Below are 12,487 nucleotides of genomic sequence, written 5' to 3'. Positions count from 1 at the left end.
CCATCCTCAACATCCATTGGAGCGCTTACACCCCTAACGTCGAAGTACTCGAGATGGCAGATGTCGACAGCATCGAGTCCACGCTGCTGAAGATCCAGCTGCGCTGGATGGGTCACGTCTCCAGAATGGAGGACCATCGCCTTCCCAAGATCCTGTTATATGGCGAGCTCTCCACTGGCCACCGTGACAGAGGTGCACCAAAGAAAAGGTACAAGGACTGCCTAAAGAAATCTCTTGGTGCCTGCCCCATTGACCACCGCCAGTGGGCTGATAACGCCTCAAACCGTGCATCTTGGCGCCTCACAGTTTGGCGGGCAGCAACCTCCTTTGAAGAAGACCGCAGAGCCCACCTCACTGACAAAAGGCAAAGGAGGAAAAACCCAACACCCAACCCCAACCAACCAATTTTCCCTTGCAACCGCTGCAATCGTGTCTGCCTGTCCCGCATCGGACTTGTCAGCCACAAACGAGCCTGCAGCTGACGTGGACTTTTTACCCCCTCCATAAATCTTCGTCCGCGAAGCCAAGCCAAAGAAAAATACAGGTCAGCACAACATCAAGGGCCAAAGGGCCTGACTGTGCTGTAGCGTTCCATGCTCCAACTATACTTTGAATTCTTTGTGCTACACGTTAAATTAAGTTTTCCAAAGATGGTTCCGGAAATACCCTGAAGAATCTTTATAAAGCTGGTCTGCGTACAATTCTTGACCCCGCACACTTGTGTGTGGGTAAAAGAGGCAGCTCAGAGCGAAGTGAATGGATGCCTCGTCAATGGGGCGCCATCGTGAAGACCGACGGTCCTTCAAAATCATTGCGTGGTTTTACTTCTTGGTGACAATTTAAAACAGAAAAAATGAATCACTTTGATGGATCCGCCTCAAGTTTGCTTTTACACAACATAAAGGAGCCGATTTTTCTCATGGAATAATGAATACCCTGAACCATTCCAAAATTACAAATTAATATCTCAAGTACATCATATAGTCACTCAGCCCTGAGGCAAAGTGTTCCAACATACAAACACGTTTTTAAAATCTTGGTCCTCATTAACTAATGACTGATTCTGTCTCCAACCAAACAGTCTGAATATGCCTGAGCTCAGGAGGCTCAGGCTTGGTCGGTACTTGGAGGGGAGGTCGCCCAGGAACACCTGGTGCTGGACAAAGTGGCGACTCTGTCTGCCTTACAGTGGACAAAAGCTAAAGAATTCCATGTATGTTACATTCTAAATGTAGTAATTCCATCCAAGAATGGAACCTTTACCAGATTAAATCAATATCAACTTCTCGAATTTAAATTTAATTTAGATACAGCCCAGTAACAGGCCCTTACGGCCTGCGCCACCCAAATACATCCACGTGACCAGCCACTTAATTAACCAACTGATCCTGTACAACTTTGAAAAGTGGGAGGAAACCGGAGCCCCTGGTGAATACCCAAAGACACGGGGAGAACGTACAAACTCCGTGCAGATAGCACTGGATTCGAATCCGTCACTGGCCCTGTTACAGCATTGTACTAACTGCGATACTAACTGTGCCATCCTTTCTGATAACCCCCGTTCCTCGCTTTCCCCTCATTCCTCTGACTCCTTCTAGCTCCACACCCCTTTCCCTTCCTTTCTCCTGTCAGAAGGCACTTTCAGGTGGCCACAATACCCAACTGAAAAGCCATCTATTGTACCCCAATGTGGCTGTCAAATGGCCACCTGAAAGTGGAGAACCCGGCCAGGAGGAGCACCTACCTAACCCTCCTCCGATAGGTATAATCTCCGGCTCTGAGAATCCCCCATTGCACCTGAAAGCAGCAGTGGGACTATGGCCACAGTCCACAGGAGCCGGCACTCGCTTGGACGTGGCTCTCCTTCAGCCGGCGCATCCGGGTGACAGAGTCTTCTCTACTGCCACCTGAACGTCCTCGCTGCATTCTCCCAGCCACGTCTGCCGGCGCATTATCGGCATCCGAGCACCTGAAAGCAGCTTGAGAGAATCTTTCTCAGCCCTCTCCCTCCCACTCCATTGCTTTCCATTGATGCTTCATGACCTGTTGAGTTCCTCCAACACTTTAGTATATTGTCCCAACCGTGCATCCACAGCTCTCCCCAGCCACAATTCACTGGCAGCGACCCTACCAACCCATCTCAGCATCAAACAGGTCCCAAAAAGGTTCCACTCAAATACAAGTCACCTTCTGTTCAGGCTACACATCCTGTAGATTCATTCAAGCCCAATTTAAAACTAAATTGTCTGTAAGGAGTTTGGGCATTCTCACCGTGTCTGCGTGGGTTTCCTCTGGGGGCTCCAGTTTCCTCCCACCCTTCAAAACGTACAGGAGTTATAGGGGTTATGGGTGTGATTGAGCTCGTGGGCTGAAAGGGGCCATTACCGTGCTGTATGTCTAATTCTAAAAAAAAATTTTAAGCTTCATTAATTCTGCTTGCACTTAGGACACAAAGTTAAATTATAACCTCAAGCTTTATACTTTTAAATTTCCTAATTATCTTTTTGTTATCCAAACAATAAGTGGTATTCAGTAAAAAATTTGGAATCGATTCAAAACATAACTTTACACGTTAAAAAATTAGCAATAGTTTCCATTCACACTTTGTACGTCTCTCATAGATTAGCTGTAGCTTACAATCCAATTTCAAAAAGGACAAATAAATCAAGCTTTTGCGATGCAAATTGTGTAGAAAGCATATGTCGGGACCACACAGATTTGCTCCTCCTGTTCTCAGATCAAGTCTCGTCAACTTTCTACAGTCCACTCTCCCCACTGGATTGAAAACAGATCCCAAGAAACCAGTCAGAGGTGGGGGAATTATCCCAGCCTACATTGGAGAAACTCAGCCGGTCACGCAGCATCTTTACCTCCTGTAGACACTGCGTGACCGGCCGAGTTTCCCCAACTCTCTGTGTATCACATTACAACCCCAGCATCTGCACAAGAAACTCCAGATTTACCCTGCCAATGTTGCTCCTTGAAACCCACAATCCAAAGCAGATCCTTGTCTCACAGTTCTTAACATGCAAAAACAGGCCATCAGACTTCCCGTGTCTGGACTTCACAGGTTGTTGAACACTGAATCTGGTGGAGAAAGGCGCTACCCAAATGCAGATCTCCCATTAGTCTGCAAAACATTTTAACAAGTTGGGAAGGGTAGGAGGCTTCGTTACCTTAGGCAGAACCAATCAGAAACCTTTGACAATGTGGCAACAAGACAACCCTGTTTCAGAAAAGTGAACTTAAAATAAATGCAATTCCCAGCAGGAATGGCCCATCCCAGCAGGACTGGATGTAATTCCCAGCAGGACTGGATGTAATTCCCAGCAGGGCTGGATGCAATTCCCAGCAGGGCTGGATGCAATTCCCAGCAGGAATGGCCCATCTCCCCAGCAGGACCAGCCACATTCCCTCGCTAGAGGCGCGGGCCGTCCCGCACGAGGAAGGTGCGTGTCAGACACTCCACCCGTTCCCCCGCATCCCCATATCCCCAGCCCCCGGACTCGCCTTCCCCGCATCAACCCCCAGGGCTGGGGCTGATTAAACCACAACCAGCTCAAACCCCCCGCACAATGTGACCTGAGCAACTTCCCATCCTGACACCGGATCGGGATTGGGATTCGGGTCCCGGTTGCAGTCCAGTTCGGGGTTTGGGTCCGGGTCGGGATTCGGGTCCGGTTCCCGGTTGGAGTCCGGGTCGGGATTCGGGTCCGGTTCCCGGTTGGAGTCCGGGTCGAGATTCGGGTCCGGTTCCCGGTTGGAGTCCGGGTCGGGATTCGGGAGCGATTCCCGGTTGGAGTCCGGGTCGGGATTCGGGACCGGTTCCCGGTTGGAGTCCGGGTCGGGATTCGGGAGCGATTCCCGGTTGGAGTCCGGGTCGGGATTCGGGACCGGTTCCCGGTTGGAGTCCGGGTCGGGATTCGGGTCCGGTTCCCGGTTGGAGTCCGGGTCGGGATTCGGGTCCGGTCCCGGTTGGAGTCCGGGTCGGGATTCGGTCCGGGTGGCCCCCACTCACCGCTCCCGCCGGCTCTGTCCCAACCTCTCCCTTCGGCTGGATGGCTCGGCCGCTGTTTCCGTCTCTGTTCCCACTTCCTGCACCGATCACGTGTCCGACTCAGCTCCGCCCCCTCCGGATCCCACTGGGAATCAGCTCCACCCTCCCTCGCCCCCGGTCCCGGGTTTCCCCCCGGGGGAAGGGGTCCGCCCCTTCACTCCCACATTGACGCAGCTGTTCCTCCGCCTGAAGTTTCTGGGAATATCTGGCTCCAGTGTTATTTTCCCTCGTCGTGTTGCCCAATTTCAACAAAACCAGAATTCAAATCCATTCAACCATCAAGGCAGGATTCTGCAAATCAGAGCAGAGCATAATGTGGTGGTTCAACTCAGCAGGTCGAGGGGGTGGGGGGAACCTTCAACACAGCACCCCTCAACCCCCAAACACCTACAGCCAAAATAACACTGGGGCAAGTCTTGCTCCCACTCGCGCTCCTGGACCCTCAGTTCTTGCTCCAAAACGATGCGATGAGTGGCCAGGCGGAGAGGCTGAAGATGTCTAAGAACAACCTGAGGAAACTGTCTTCTCCTGTCCTTGGTGCAACCTGTCATTCCAGCAGATGGAAAACCATTGTCCTGAGTGGCTGGGTTTTGTAATAAGAGTTCTCCATGAGACAGAGAGCCCCAAGTGCTGCCAAAGTTCAAGGAGCATGCAATGAAAATGCTGTTGGGGCTCGTATATGTCTTTCTTATTCATGAGGCAGTTTGTTCAAAGAATTGGTTGTCCTCTCGTATCATGGTGAAGGAATAAATGGATGAAATGCTGGTGTTGAGAGGATCCCAGAAAAGCTGTCTGATAAATCCATAATATTTACACTCTACTACCTCTGAACCAAAGGTACTACCTCTTCAACCAAACTGAGGAACAACCTGATGTGCAGTGATTCATCTGAGAATGTGTGTGATGGAACAGATTAAAAATGCCCCATAATAAGACCCGGGCTTTGGGATTTCCAACCAAGGTGGCTGTTTAAAGGATAGTGATAATGCAGAGGTTTGGGGTGAGATTCTCGAGGGACCAGAGGGACAATGTTTTCATTTTGAGGGTAGTCCACATCTGGAACAAGAAGACAGAACAATCTTATACTTAATGTTGCGTCAGGCCAAACAAAAATAACCATTCTGCTGGGTACAACGGTGGGAGAGAACCTCACTGCAAAATAAAGCTCAAATGAAATCCTGGAAAACGCATTTGATGTTTTGTAAACAGATTCCAATCCATCGAGAAATGAGTTAATCTGCTCTCCTTCCCCCCTCCCCATCTTCTTTCCCTCAGCTCTCCACCCTTTTCTCTCCATATACCGAGCCATCCCTTCCTCCCTTCTCCACATATTACCTCCTGCCTTTGTGACTACCCCTCCCCCCCCATCCATCGCCCTTACCTTTTTATTTGGGTGCCTGTCGACATTTTTCAACACCTTGAGGAAGGGCTCAAGCCCGAAATATTAGTTCTGTATCTTTATCTTTGCTACATAAGGGACACAGTTTGACCTGCTGAGTTTCTCCAGCATCGTGTTTTTACTCCAACTGCGGTATCTGCAGACTTTCATGTTTTACTAAAGAGTTAACAGATACCAATTTCATGGGAGGCTGGATGGGCAGCCTCTGCCCCCAACTCCATTTGTTAGATAGCCTGGATCGGGCATTCTCAATGGGAACCCTGCAGCTCCCCCTGGTGGGAATAGCACATATGGGGCGGTGGGGCCATGAACTGAAATCATAAAATGTTTTTTAGGTAGATGGTGGGAGAGAAGAACAGAAGAAACCAACTAAACGACTGCTTCATGCAGAGATGAGGTCATGTATTCCTTTAGAGAATATAATATATAATTTTTCAAAATAATTCTTCTTCTTTTGTTAAAGTTTGGAGCCCATACATGGTTTGGATACTTTCTAATTATTAAAACTTATTTTCCCATACATGGGTGGTGTGGTCCCAAACTGCAACACATTCCTGAATGCCTTGTTTTAATTGCTCCCTTCCACTTTCTTTTTCTTTCTTTTTTTGGGTAGTTTAGTGGTGAGTTGGTTGGGGTGGGAGGGAGAGGGATGGGAGTTGGGAGGTTTTATGGGATAAAATATGTACTGCATTGTATTTTGTATGTATCATTTATTATTGATTATAAATATAGTTTTCAAAATAAAACTTGACTGCTTCACAGGGAAGGGGCCGATGAACTTTGGGCAGAGTCCTAAAGGGGTCACTGCCAAAAAGGTTGAGAATGGCTGCCCTGGAACAGTGGTTCTCAACCTTTTTCTTCCCACTCTCATACCACTTTAAAGAAAAAGGTTGAAAACCACTGTTTTAATCATCCCTAATTGACTCGTTATGTGCACGGTTTCATAACTCCAAAGGAAATGGGCCAATGACAATTTTTCTCAAGCAAAATATTCAGTAACAATTGGGTCTAGAGCAGTGATTCTCAACCTTTCTCTTCCCACTCACATCCCACCTTAAGCAATCCCTTACTAATAACAGAGGACCGATGGCATAGGGAATACTTAAAGTGGGATGTGAGTGGAAAGAAAAAGGTTGAGAACCACTGGTCTATGGTTAATAAGGGATTATTTAAGGTGGTATGCGAGTAGAAGGAAAGGTTAAGAACCACTGCACTAGAGCATAGGAGAACTAGGGCAATGCTAGAGGTTTATAACATTATGAGGGGCATGAATAACATATTTTTCCAGATAGATTAAATTGCATTTATATTAATGCAAGAAGTCTGAGGAGTAAGACAATTGAATTCAGGACATGGATAGGTACTTGGGACCAGGATATTATAGCTGTGACAGAAATTTGGTTGAGGGATGGGCAGGGTGAGCTGCTCAGTGTTGTAGCATGCAGATGGTACTTGCATGATAGAGGTGGAGGTAAGAGAGGAGGAGAACATTTTGGCAGTAGTTAAGAGAGGTTATACCTGGGGGATTGTTCAGTGAGGTCATGTGGTGACCACTTGAATGGATTTGTACCACAGGCCTAACCCCAGTCACCATCAGAAATTAAAGGAGCAAATGTGGAGGAAGATTGAGGACAGCTGTAGTAACAACAGGGTTGTAACAGTCCTTGATTTTAATTTGGGAGCAACATGATGCTCAGGCATGTGTCCATCAATGTTTAAGATTCTTTTACTGCCATTAAAACAGATGTAATATGTCACAAAATTGCATTTAGTCTGTGTCAAAGATTTGTCATCAGCAGAAATTGCCCGACACCCTGACAGTCAGAAAAAGAGAAGCAAAAGAGGACCCCCCCCCCACCCCGAGTCACTGAGTACCCGCAGATTTTGCCTCCAGCACTCCCAGCACTCCCACAGCCTCTGCAGCCTTCAGTCCAAACCATCAGCAACCTAAACTCCTAATCCAAGCCTCTGACACAATCAGGAAACCTTCAACACCCTCTTGCATCCAAGATCTGATACCTTGTACCCCTTCAGCCGGTCTTGAGACAGTCTCCAGTTGTCCACAGCCTTTGACCACAGTTGCCAGCAGCCCAGAACTGTGTGGGTGCCTTGCCTCAAGTCATCTGCAGCCCTGCTACCTGTACGTCCAGCCTCAGAGCCCTGCACTGGTCTTCCTCCACAGTCACCGTCCTGCGGGGCACCTCTTCTGCATCTCCTTCTCAAATGGGGGAGGGGGGGCAGTCTCCCTGTTTTCTGGTACTCTGCGCCATTCCTCTGCTTTCCATGTCTGTAACGCCTCGAGGCTGATTATGAACACAGGTGCCACTATCTTGCGCCCAGACACAGGATTTAAAACACCATTGGTTCCTTTAACAGGCCATTTAAAGCCAATATGGAGCTATTGGCAGTGGACTGGGCTCTAGGAACAGTGTTTTCTTTCCCCGCTCTCTGTGGGTCTGCACGAGCAAGAACGCTGCCACTTTTTAATGCAATATGTAAACCCAACAAAAGATGGGGCAACTCTCCATCTCCTATTGGTAAGTGACTTGGTGTCAATGGAGGAGCACTTTCCGATCAGTGACCAGAAATCTATCAGTTTTAATATCCTCTGGAAAAAGATAGGACTGGTACATAAATTAAATTCTTAATAATAGGGTCAGGGTTAACAATAGACAGAAACTGCAAAGCTTGATTTAGAAATGTTGTCGCAGAAAAAGGAAAAACACAAAAATACTGGAGGAACTCAGCAGGTCAGGCAGCATCTGTAGGAGGTAACGATACATAACAAACATTTCATGCCTGAGACCTTCCTCAAGGTATCAGCAAAAAGTGGGCAGGCGCCTGAATGAAAAGGTTGGGAGAGGAGGGAAGGAGGGAAGGGCAGGGGTTGGAGCCAAGGCTGACAGGTAAAAGCCATAATAGGACATGGGTGGGAAGGCAGGAAAGGAGAGAATTGATCAGGTAAGGGGAAGGATTTGTGAATATAGAGCTGGAGGACAGAAGGAAAGGGAAAGATAGAGTGAGAGAAAAGGAGACATAGTGATGAGGAAGAGGTTCATGGAAACCAAAGGTCAATGTTTGGATGGTGCCCAGACAGGGTGAGGTATCAACCTCTAATTTGCAGGTCGTCCCAGTCCTGACAAGTGGGAGGCTTTTAAAAGTGAGGTTGGGAGAGGTTCAGACTTCAGCTTTACAGTTAGAGTACATATATGACAACACATACAACCCTGTGGTTGTTTTTCCTGCGAACCAGACCAAATTTCGACTTTAATGGTTGTGCAAAATGAACTGAAGAAAATTGTACAGATACCCAAGGGGAAAATGTAAACAAAGAACCAACTAACTATTCAATGCAGAAAAAATATTCAGCCATCAGTAATGTGCAAAGTAAGTGATTCTGAGTTTGTTGTGTCGGGGCCTGATGTTGGAGGGGTAGCAACTGTTCCTTTTTTTATATAAATATATATATTTTTCCAAAAATTATACTTTTAATTATACTTCATCCCTAACATCGAAGTACTCGAGATGGCTGTGGCCGACAGCATCGAATCCATGCTGTTGAAGATCCAACTGCGCTGGGTAGGTCACGTCTCCAGAATGGAGGACCATCGCCTCCCCAAGATCGTGTTATATGGCGAGCTCTCCACTGGCCATCGTGTCAGAGGTGCACCAAAGAAGAGGTACAAGGACTGCCTAAAGAAATCTCTTGGTGCCTGCCACATTGACCACCGCCAGTGGGCTGATATCGCCTCAAACCGTGCATCTTGGCGCCTCACAGTTCGGCGGGCAGCAACCTCCTTTGAAGATTTCCGCAGAGCCCACCTCACTGACAAAAGACAAAGGAGGAAAAACCTAACACCCAACCCCAACCAACCAATTTTCCCCTGCAACCGTGTCTGCCTGTCCCGCATCGGACTTGTCAGCCACAAACGAGCCTGCAGCTGACGTGGACATTTACCCCTCCATAAATCTTCATCCGCGAAGCCAAGCCAAAGAAGAAGAAAGACATTTTAAATATACACAACAAACTGAAATAAAAACACAAGTCCCTCCCCCCCCCCACCCCATGCCCTTCCATGCACACAGATCCATGGTAGCAACTGTTCCTGAACCCGGTGGTGTGGGTCTTGTGGCACCTGCAGCTTTTTCCTGATGGCAACAGCAAGAACAAAGCATGTTCTGGGTGGTGTAGATCCTCGATGATTGCTGCTGCTCTCTGACATAAATTTTCTTGATGGTGGGGTGAGATTTGCTTGCGATGTACTGGGCTGTGCCTTTGCAGGGATTTCCACTCAGGGGTACTGGTACCCTCATACCAGGCCATGATGTAGCAGGTCAGCACACTTTCCACATACATCTGCAGAAATTTGCCAGGTTTTCGTCATCAAACTGAACCTCTATAAACTCCTTAGGAAGTAAAGTTGCTGTTGTGCTTTCTTCATGGTGACATTAGATCAGGGCCAGTATATTCCTGTTAAAAGTGCGGACAAGGTTGGGAATCCTCGTTTTTTTAAATAATTCTTTATTTATCGCACTATAAATCATATCAACCAAAATATTTACAGATGTATCTCTTTAAATATGCACAGTGACATTTTCTCTCTTTTCTCCCCATCCATCCCTACCCCCTTCTTGCTCCCCTCCAAAACAAATAAATATTGAACATATAAAATACAATAAAACAAAAGAAAAACAAACAAGAAAGACATGTCATCTACTTATACATATTAAATCTGATTGTGTTTATCTTCTTATCATTTTAGGTGGTGAGGTCAGAGGTCAGCTCTTTCTATTATGTTCCATGTATGGTTCCCAGATTTTTTCAAACAATGTAACTTTGTCTTCCAAATTGTATGTAATTTTTTCCAATGGAGCACACCTGTTCATCTCCATGTACCTTTACTGTATTTTCAGGCTCTCTTCCATTTTCCAAGTTGACACTATTCATTCTTTTGCCACTGCTAAGGACATCACAATGAATCTTACTTTTAATTTGGTTCTGTATTCTATTAATGTTTATAGTTATATAGTCCAACGTGGCCATCGTACATCTTTGTTTTCACTTCTTTTCCGCCTCCTCGTTACCTTCATCCCCTTTTTCCCAATACTGTTTTTTAAGTTTTCCTTTTTAATCTCAATATATGACATTGCATTTAAGACATGAAATACCCCAACAATCCTCACAAGCAATAACTCTTCAACCCCAAATGAACCTCCCCTCCTTGGGTTGCTCCTTGTCCCTTGACGGCAACCACAACTCCCCTTTCCATTCGGTTTGTGAACTTACTCGCAAGCGTCAACAGTTTTTGCAGTGACTTTTATCCCCCCACCCCCAGCCCCCCCACTGAGAACACTATTTTCCTATACATATAACAAAGCTCTCTCTTTTTTACCTTCCTTCCCCTTCTCTTTTCCATCTTTAATTCTTTATATATACATTATCTTTACTTTATATTATATTTTTGTATATTTTCTTGCCAATCTTCCTTCTTGTCACTCCTCCTCATCTCTTCTCCTGTCCTGTAAATGTTCAGCAAATTCTTGGGTTTTCTTTGAGTCCAAGAACAGCCTATTCTGTTCCCCAGGGATAAATACTTTGAGTACTGCTGGATGTCTTAATATAAAGTTATAACCTTTCTTCCACAAGATCATTTTTGCCATATTAAAATCCTTCCTCTTCTTTAAAAGTTCAAAACTTATGTCCGGATAAAAAAATATTTTTTTCCCTTATATTCCAATGGCTTATTGTCTTCTTTAACTTTATTCCTTGCCTGCTCCAGTATGTTTTCTCTTGTCGTATATCTTAGAAGTTTTACCAATATAGATCTCGGTTTTAGTACTAGCGCTCTATGTGCCCTTTCTCTTTCTTCATGTAAATCTGTCATTCCTAGCACCTTCGGGATCCATCCTTTTATAAATTCCTTCATATCTGACCCTTCTTTGCCTTCTTTTAGGCCCACTATTTTTATGTTGTTTCACCTACTGTAGTTTTCCAATACGTCAATTTTCTGTGACAATAAATCTCTCCTTAATTTTTTTTGTCGCTCTCTTCCAATTTCCCTCTTAAATCATTTATTTCCATTTCTATAGCAGCTTCTCGTTCCTCCATATTTTATACTCTTTTCCCCATTTCTGTCATGACCAACTCTAAACTTTGCATTTTGTCTTCAGCTCTTTTCATTTTTCTTTTAATTGAACTAAATTCTAATGATAGCCATTCTTTTAATGACCTCATTTGTTCTTCAAAAAAGGCTTTATCTACATTTTGTCCTTCTGTTTTACCTTCTTCTTTCCTGTGAAGATCTTGGTCTTCTTCCTCCTCTTCTTTTGTGTCTGTATATATGTCTGTCTTCTTCTTCGCCTCTTCTCCGTCTCTGTGAATTTTCCTCTCTTTCTGATGAGCTACTTCTGTGTCCTTGATGGGCCTCCAGCTGCTGTGTCTCCTGCTGTTGGTCGACCCTTTGCTGGACCTCCTGCTGCAGGCAGACCCACTGCTGGGCCTCCTGCCACAGGTCATCCCGTTGTTGGTCACCCTGTCCACCCTCCCAGCCCCTCGTTCCTTTTCTCACCGCTCTTCTTTCCTGCGTACTTTCCCCAGCTGAACACCCTGGTACGGTGCTGGGTGTCTCTCAGCTGATCACTCTGCAGCTGACTGCTCCTCAGCTGAGCCCCCCTCCCGCTGGCATTCACCTTTTCTTTTGTTTGCATACTTTGCTTGGCTCCGAGAGCCATTTTTGAAGTCTGCCAGTCGGGAGGTCACCGTTTCTCTGGGCACTCACCAGCTTCGGAGGTCGGTTGCTCCTCTCCACAGTGGCTCCTTGCTCTGATATGCAGGTAAGGCCTTCTTTTTTCTCCGGTGATTTTCCTTCTTCCCTTTTCCCTGTCATTCTTACTTTCTCTTTTCTGGGTGCCATCTCCTGGCTCTTCATTGTAACTTTATCTTTCTTTTCCTGTATTTTATGTTTATTGAGCTCTTTTTTTCAAACTTTTTTTTCTCTGGAGAGGACTGGTTCTACTCTACCAGCCCATAC

General features: G+C 46.1%; 1 protein-coding gene across 5 annotated transcripts in view; it reads right to left on the bottom strand.

Annotated features, from left to right (window-relative positions):
* The window catches only part of cttn (cortactin), a 96,378-nt gene extending 92,252 nt beyond the window's left edge, over positions 1–4,126 (bottom strand). For 4 of the 5 annotated variants that reach the window (XM_069902227.1, XM_069902234.1, XM_069902241.1 and 1 more), the window contains exon 1: positions 4,019–4,126. The gene's annotated coding sequence lies outside the window, so the exon portion shown is untranslated. Of the gene's footprint in view, positions 1–2,963; positions 3,051–4,018 lie in introns of those variants that run through there. The other variant, XM_069902228.1, reaches the window with a different exon arrangement.
* Positions 4,127–12,487: the final 8,361 nt, after the last annotated feature.

The sequence above is a fragment of the Narcine bancroftii genome, chromosome 1 (assembly GCF_036971445.1).
Source record: "Narcine bancroftii isolate sNarBan1 chromosome 1, sNarBan1.hap1, whole genome shotgun sequence".
Classification (NCBI taxonomy): domain Eukaryota; kingdom Metazoa; phylum Chordata; class Chondrichthyes; order Torpediniformes; family Narcinidae; genus Narcine; species Narcine bancroftii.
Note: the sequence above shows the minus strand (reverse complement) of the source record. Positions and strands in the feature narration are given on the sequence as shown.